We start from the raw sequence: 7,850 nt of genomic DNA on the forward strand, positions 1-7,850 counted from the left end.
ACACAATCTACCTCTCCCATCTGTGCAGCCTTGCAGACCCAGAGCATGCCAGGTTATTTCTGCTTTCATAGCATTTGCATGCTGTAGGGTGAGCACAAGGTTCTGCTGCTTGATTCTTCTGCAAGAGCTGCCTACCGGCAAATGGTTGCAGGGATGGAGGATGTGACAGAAAGCATTTGTCTCCACAAGAGCAGAGTTACATTCAGTGCAGAGTGTGAGAGTCAGGTTGGTGTGGAAAAGCACTGACACGCTGGGGATGATGCAGTGCTCACATGTCTAACACTCACAGACATTACTGTCAGAAGGATGGTGCTGTGTTGTGCTTCTACCTTTGGCAGCCCCTGGAGAAATGCTGTGGCACACAGAACACCTTTGTATTGCACTGACTGCTGCCATGCAGCATGGATTTAACACACCAAATCCAGAGGAGCGTGACTGCATCTAACTGCCCTGAGAAAAACTACTGTAGCTGAAGAGATGAGGAGGCAGCTGCTCATCTGCAGAACAAGCAGTACTGCCAGACACTGGGCCAGGTGAGCACCTCCTGCTGCAGCGTGATGATGACAGGGCTGGAGATGATCTGCAAAGCCAGCTTAAAAGTGGGAGACGTGAGTCAACATGGCAGGAGGACAGAGGTGTTAGGGAGCAGCCAAGGCATCAAAGAGTATCAAAAGGCTTTGAAAGGTATCACAAAGCGACAGCCAGGAAGACTGGGATTATCATGAGCAGCAACCTGGATGCTAGAGATTATTTGCTGCCATACAAAATGGTAGAGATCTTGCTGCAGACATCCCAAAGCCAGGCAAAATGGGAACCCAGAGCTCTGCCTGCACGAACCCCACAGCCAGAGTGTTGCAAGCTGAGCTGCCTTGCTGTTTGTTGCATTCATCCCAATCCCTGTGAATGAAGACTCGGAATGCAGCCAAGGCGATGATTGAGCATGAGAGTGACTTTATTCAATAAAAGACAGGAGGGCTTGAGAGGTCAAGGGTGAAGATAGGACTCCTCTTGTCAAGATGAGAGTGGCTCAGAGCTGGTGCTGCTGCCTGGTGCCTGGGACTGGCAGCCTGACTCTAAGTCCCCATCTAAGATGCTCAGCTTCACCTCACTGATGCTGCCCTGCTCCTGCATGGTGGTGCTGCTGTTGGGGCACTCGGGCTGTGCTTGGGATGGGCAGCACTGCAAAGGCGCTGGGTCACAATCCAGGCAGGTGACTGTGGTGTCTGGCAGGCTCAGGTCAGGAGCTTCAGCAGAGCCAGGAGATATGAGAGCATGAACGTGGATGAGCCCCTTGTGTCCATCACTGTTACCATGTGGAAGGCTGTCATCCGAATTGCAGCGATTTGTGCTTAATAAGAACTCTCCATTGATAGAAACACACTGCACATCACTACTTGGTTTGGATCTTTGGGGTTGACAAGGGCTCGAATTATCTAGGAAGGCACAGAAACACAAGGGTTAGTGTCAAACGTTTGCAAGTTGAATCTTGCAAGAGGTTGCTGATACTTGGTAATAGAGTGGCGGCAGGACGAAGCAAATAAGCTTGAAGCAACAGAGCCACTGTCTTGAAAGTGATCCTCGTGCAGGTCCATAAGTTTTGACTCTGCCTGGACTTCATATGGGGCAGTATAACATCACAAAGGGGTGATATGATGTCACAAATGGGCATTATGACGTCACAAATAAGCATTATGATGTCACAAAGGGGCACTATAATGTCAAAAAGGGGCATTATGACATCACAAATAAGCATTATGGCGTCACAAAGGGCATTATGACATCACAAAGGGGCATTGTGACGTCACAAAGGATCATTATGATGTCACAAAGAGGCATTATGACATCACAAAGGGGCATCGTGACGTCAGAAAGGGGCATCGTGATGTCAGAAAGGAGCATTATGACATCACAAAGGGCATTATGACATCACAAAGAAGCATTATGATGTCACAAAGTGGCATTATGACATCACAAAGGGGTGTTACCATCACCCTGCGCCCAACTCCTCTCTCCCTCCTATTGGCTCCCTCTCCCACCAATCCCCGATCTCCCCTCCCCTTAGGCATTGAATTCTCTTCTCACTACCTCCTCCCAGTCCTCCCCTAGGAACAGAAACCATTCAGATTCTACAGCAAACTACAGCATCTGCATTGCAAGAGCACACTGAACCACCTGCAACAATGAAACACGGTTTTGGAGAGTGGGTTTGAAAACACACCTTTAGACAGCTGTCTCCCTGTAGCCAAAAGGAAACCAAGCAGCAAAAGAAGAGTCCAGCCTGAAACATGCCCATGCTACTAGCCCAGGTTTTTCACAGTCAATGCAGAATCCATCCTGTTCTTGAGGTAACAAATGACCAGTGGGTCTCCCCTTGCTCCACCCCTTCTCCTTCAAAGCCAGAAAAAGAAAGAAAAAACAAGCTTCTGTACAGCTGCCGTTATTTCTGACAGCGAGTGTAATCACAGAATCATAGAATGGCCCGGGCTGGAAGGGACCTCAAGGATCATGAAGATCAATCGCCTCCCTGTCCCTGCTGGACATCCCCTCTTCTGATGGAGCCCAGGGGACCATTTGCTCTCTGAGCTGCAAGAGCACGCTGATGGCTCACGTTCTGTTTTTCATCCACCAGGACCCCCAGGTCCTTCTCTGCGGGGCTTCTCTTAAGGGCTGCTCCTCCCAGTCTGTAGAAATGCCTGGGATTCCTCCAGCCCAAGTGCAAAACCTTGCACTTTGCTGTGTTCAACTTCATTAGATTCACCTAGGCCAACCTCTCGGTTGAGCTCCCTCTGAATGGCATCCCTTCCTTCCACTGCATCAGCCCCACCACTCAGCAAACAGCAGAGGGTGCACTCCATTGCATCATTGGTGTCACTGATAACCATGTAAAAAAGCACTGGTCCCAAGACAGACTCCTGGATGACACCACTTGTTATTGGCCTCCACCTGGACACAGAACCATGAATCACCACCCTCTGTCTGTGGCCTTTCAACCAATCCCTTATCCACCAGGTGGTCCACCTGTCAAATCCACATCCCTCCAGTTTAGAGATAAGGATGTGGTGGAGGGCCATGTAAAAGATCTTGCTCAAGTCCAGGTCAATGACATCAGTTTCCTTCCTTTTGTCCACAAATGCCGTCACTCCATCATAGAAGAGCACCAGATTGGTTAGGCATGGCCCTCCCCTGCTAAAGCCACGCTGACTGTCTTGGATCACATGCTCATTCCTTATGTGATCAAGCATGTCTTTGAGGCGGATCTGTTCTTCACCATCTTCATCACAGTTCTACATTTGAATCAAATAATTGGTGTTGCTGTCACCAAGAAAAACTCTTTGTCTTCTACTCCTGCTGCACATCTGTGCTTTCACCAGAAGCAAAGGGAGAGGCCACCTCCTAGATCCAAATTTTAAGAAACCAACACCCAATAGGTGTCATCTGAAGTAAAATAGGAGAGAAATTAAGATGACTCTTTTGCATCCAGCTTGGATCACTCCCTCACTCAGGCACACCACCATCAGATCAAGGAGATGCTGCCTTCAGCTTAGAGACTGTATGGGAAATCACAGCTTGAACCTCTGATTAATCAGCTGAGGCAAGTGTTGGGCCAGCTGCGGGAGCACAGGTGAGAGTAATCTAGCTGTGCTCCTGGAAGGGGTGGACCTCGACTGCACCTCTTCTGAGACCTCACCTCATTTAAACGCTGACCACCACTAAGGCAGAATCTCTTGGAGACTGCTCCCCAGTTGAGACTGCCTCAGCTTTCTGGTCAAGGCATCAACATTGGTCAGTTTTCCTTTGCTAATAATCTTTGACTATTTACCACCATCTTGGTTAACATCTTTTTACTAGCCACCCTTACAGAGACCATAAGGGCTTGGGCTTCCAAACTCTCAGCAAGCATTTGGATCAGACAGCTTCCTGCTGGGGAGCCCCCTGCATCACTGCTGCCTCCTCGTGTTCCGTACCCGCAGATGCTACAGAGCTCATTAGCATGGACTTCCTTCCTCCCCTCAGCAGCTGCTCCTGCACTCACCTTCATTCCTACTCAGATACCGGCCGCTTCCAGCACCAGCTGACCTGCAAGACACAGAAAGGAAAGGTGGGAGTCATGCAAACGCAGAAGCCCAAGGCTGCGTCACCACCACGTATGGCAGCCTCGGGAAGTCAGCTGCAACTACATCCTTTGTGAGAATGGAAACAGGCACCGTCAATTAAGTGTGACCTCTGAACTCATTGCCACCATCAGAAATAGGCACTGAAATTGCTCACTTCACTGCAGCTGGTTACCTCCTGATTTTGGGTAAATGCGGACACTGTCTTGAGGGCTACCAGAAAAACGACATCAACTTCATTGTAGGTGGTTAAGCTTGGAAGCTGGACTTGAGCAAGAAAAGTTTCTCAGCTCAGAATCACAGAATTATCAAGGTTGGAGAAGACCTACAAAATCATCTGGTCCAACCATTACCAATACTTCCCGGATAAATCATACCTCTCAACACAACATCCAAATGTTTCTTGAGCACTCCCATGGTCGGTGACTCCACCACCTCCCTGGGCAGTGCTATCCAATGCCTGAATACCCTTTAGGGGAAGTAATATTTCCTAATGTCCAGCCTGAATCTTTCCTGGCACAGCTTAAAACCATTCCCTCTAGATCTATAACTGATCACACGAGAGAAGAGGCCAAACCCCAGCTCACTACAACCTCCCTTCAGGACGTTATAGAGAGTTATAAGGTCTCCCCTGAGCCTGCTCTTTTTCAAGCTGAACAATCCTAGTTCCCTCAGCAGCTCCTCGTAAGGTTTGTGCTCCAGACCCCTCACTACCTTCGTAGCTGAAGACGTTCCAGAACCGCAAGGTTTTCTTGCAGGGAGGGGCCCAAAACTGAATAGGTCAAACATCCTTCTCTCCATCATTGCTGTCACGTGGAAGGCTGTCCTTGGAACTGCAGTGACTCATGCATCCTAACTGCACTCCATTGATGGAAGCACAACGTGCATCATTGCAACTTGCTGGTGGGTTCATGTATTGGCAAGGGATCGATTCACCTGGAAAGAGTAGATACACAGCATTTAGCGTCAAACTTTCACTGTCCAAGGAGGCAAAGGCTTGGTGCTGCCTGTCAAGCAGGTTTCAAGCAGCTTGTGAGACTCATCTGGGAAAGACAGGAGTCAACCAAAGATGTCAGGCACAGGCTTGAATGCCAGAAGGAGGTACAAGCCCACTGAAAGCATGAATTCTACCTGTGTTGCTGACAAGCAGTGTTTTGAAAGCTGGATTTGCACCCTTACCTGCCAGGACCAAGACTTCTGCTTCAGAGGGCTCCCTGGCACTGCTCTGCAGTTGGTGTTTGGCCACAGGGGATGGTTTGCCCAGGCAGAAGCAGGAACGCCAACTGCCAGCTGGTGATTCCTTCCTCTTTCTGGAAGAACTTGGTCTGGAGAGAAAATAGAGCATGCTGTCAGTCGTGGTGCAGGGTGAGGGAAGAGCTGCACTGAGCCCTTGCCAATAGTTGCCTGTTCCTGGTAATGCCTGCTTTCTGCTGAAACACAGCTTAGAAACACCCTCTGTTTCAAACAGCAGAGGATGCTTCCATTCCTACAGCTCAGCCCTCAAGTCCTGCTGGCTACATTCCTCTCAATGATTTCAAGCAAGATTCGGAGCATGTGAGCAAAGGCTCCACAGCCGGACAGGAAAGGAGCTGGCAGGCGTAACTGCTTTCTGAGGAACCGTACAGTTATAAGGGAAGCTCAAAAGCATCCCTGACTCTTACGTTAACACCTCCTCGGCCTCAGCTCACTGCCACCTTTAATTTCTAGTGCCAGCAAGTCTGACCAACAGCTCTGCTTACAGGAGAAGCACAATTGGTTTCAGGCACATGGCCCTGAAATCTGGAAAACCCCAAGATTTCCATGTACAGCCAGCACAGAACAGGATAGATGCCAGCATGGCTTTCTGCATCTTGTGACTGCCTGCCCAACCAGGAAGGAAAGGCACCTTGTGTGGCTCCACTGAGGCCATAGGGCAACTGTGTGTTAGTTGAATCCTCAAAGATATAATGGACAAAAAATAAACCAATAAAAATCATCCGAACAATGATGGTAGGGGCTGGAAAGGGAATTCCTCTTTCTTTATCTTTCAGATGGAAAATCAATGATTGCGTTGAAGTTCCTCAGTACAGCTGCAGGCCCTTCCTCCACTTGTATCTTGCTGCTCCGTGTTGCAACAGGAGAGCTGCTCTGGCCTCTCCTCTCAGCCTGTGCCGCCTGCACGGTGAGCAGCTTTGTGGATGGAGAGACCCACACAGACTTGGGCCCTGCCAGAGAACTGTGCCCTGCAAGGGAAAACCACAGCTAAGACAGAAAAGGAAGCAGCAGCACAGCCATCCCCATTCTGCATATCTCTCAGAATTGCTCATCCGAGCCACTGGAAGAAGAGGAGCTCAAAATAACTGTGTGCTCAGAGGTATGCTCGTGGCAAAGGACACAGCCACAATTAAGAGCAGCTCACTGTATCTTAAGAGGCAAACAAAAAGCGTAGAAAAACTAGGGGCCAGAGATCTCAGAAAGCATCACTGCCACACTTCAATCAAGTTTCACCTGCTTGCAAAACATCTTAAGAGCAGTGATGGTTTTCTCCATGTAAGGCTTGGACACTCTCAGGACCCATCAACAGGGCACCATATTCTAACCTAGGCCCAGAAGCCTGCTGTCTCCTCAACAGTAACAGAATTTTCAAAGGTCTTGGAGAAGCCCTGGATTGGATGAAGCTGTCAGATTTAGATCAAGCTAATGGAGGAAGATGCTCACCTACTCCCTCTCCCATGGCTGGTGTGGATTTGGAGCAGAAAAGGACGTCTGTGTAAATAGTACTGTTGAAATATCAACTGGTAGAGCAGTGTTGCACATTGTACAAATCACAGTTGGACATCCATGGACAGCTGATGATAAAAGTAATTGTAGGGGAAGAGCTGGATGAAATATTGTTAAAAACAAATAATCATTTTAGCTGCACGTTTGTAAGCATTTCTTTTCATCCTTCTCAAAACAGTTTCATGGCAGAATAAAGAGGACACGTTCACACAGACATTTCCACAGCCAGACTAGGGAATAATCAAAGAATATCAACCAAAACGTGTTTCCTACCAGTTACATGAATCTTGAAGGTGAGTTTCTAGCCAGCAGCCTTGCAGCTGTACTCCCCTTTGTTGCAGTAATTCATTCCTGGATGTAAATCACATGTAGAAAAGTGTTGCTATGATACTAGATGACCAAGAAAGTCCTATAGCCAAAATGTTTTGCACCAGAGAGGCTGTCAGTTGATCCTCCAAATGCAAGACACACAAAATGAAGCGTTCCTTTATCTCTGGGATTCCAAGCATTTTCTCACCTCTGACTTTCACTTGGAATGTTGCTTTGTCATCTTTTGTTTCACAGCTGTAGCTCCCTTGGTCTTTCAGGGTCACATTTTTGACCATGAGCTTGCGGTGCGTCCCCTTGGAGATGATGGTTGTCCTCTGGTCCTGCTTCACCTCTGTTTCATCTTTCTTCCATACGACAGCTCCGCTTGCAGCTGACACCTCACACACCAGCTCCAGGTCTTCAGAAGGACTGACTGATATTTCTGAAGTGGTTTTGGGCTTGCTGACAACATTAATGGCTTCATCTGAAGAAAAAAAGAGAAAGTGGTTTACATCCTGACTCAGGCTTATTCAGCACAGCAAGAAGATACAGTTAGAACTGATTGTAATGTCTCTGCTCATTACATTAGGGTGATTGAGTTTCACCTCTGGAGGTACTCACATACAAACGTGTGCTTGATTCTCCTGTGTAAGGAAAGAGTAAGTTCTA

General features: G+C 48.2%; 1 long non-coding RNA gene across 1 annotated transcript; it reads right to left on the minus strand.

Moving 5' to 3' along the window:
• Window positions 1-5,307: 5,307 nt before the first annotated feature.
• LOC146759260 (uncharacterized) lies at window positions 5,308-7,362 on the minus strand. The gene is made up of 4 exons (XR_014932281.1): window positions 7,146-7,362; window positions 6,810-6,940; window positions 5,998-6,334; window positions 5,308-5,437 (listed from the first exon to the last, which is right to left on the minus strand). It is a non-coding gene; the product is annotated as an uncharacterized LOC146759260 (long non-coding RNA).
• Window positions 7,363-7,850: the final 488 nt, after the last annotated feature.

The sequence above is a fragment of the Coturnix japonica genome, chromosome 10, assembly GCF_054131305.1.
Source record: "Coturnix japonica strain WE chromosome 10, WE-NBRP24, whole genome shotgun sequence".
Classification (NCBI taxonomy): Eukaryota; Metazoa; Chordata; class Aves; order Galliformes; family Phasianidae; genus Coturnix; species Coturnix japonica.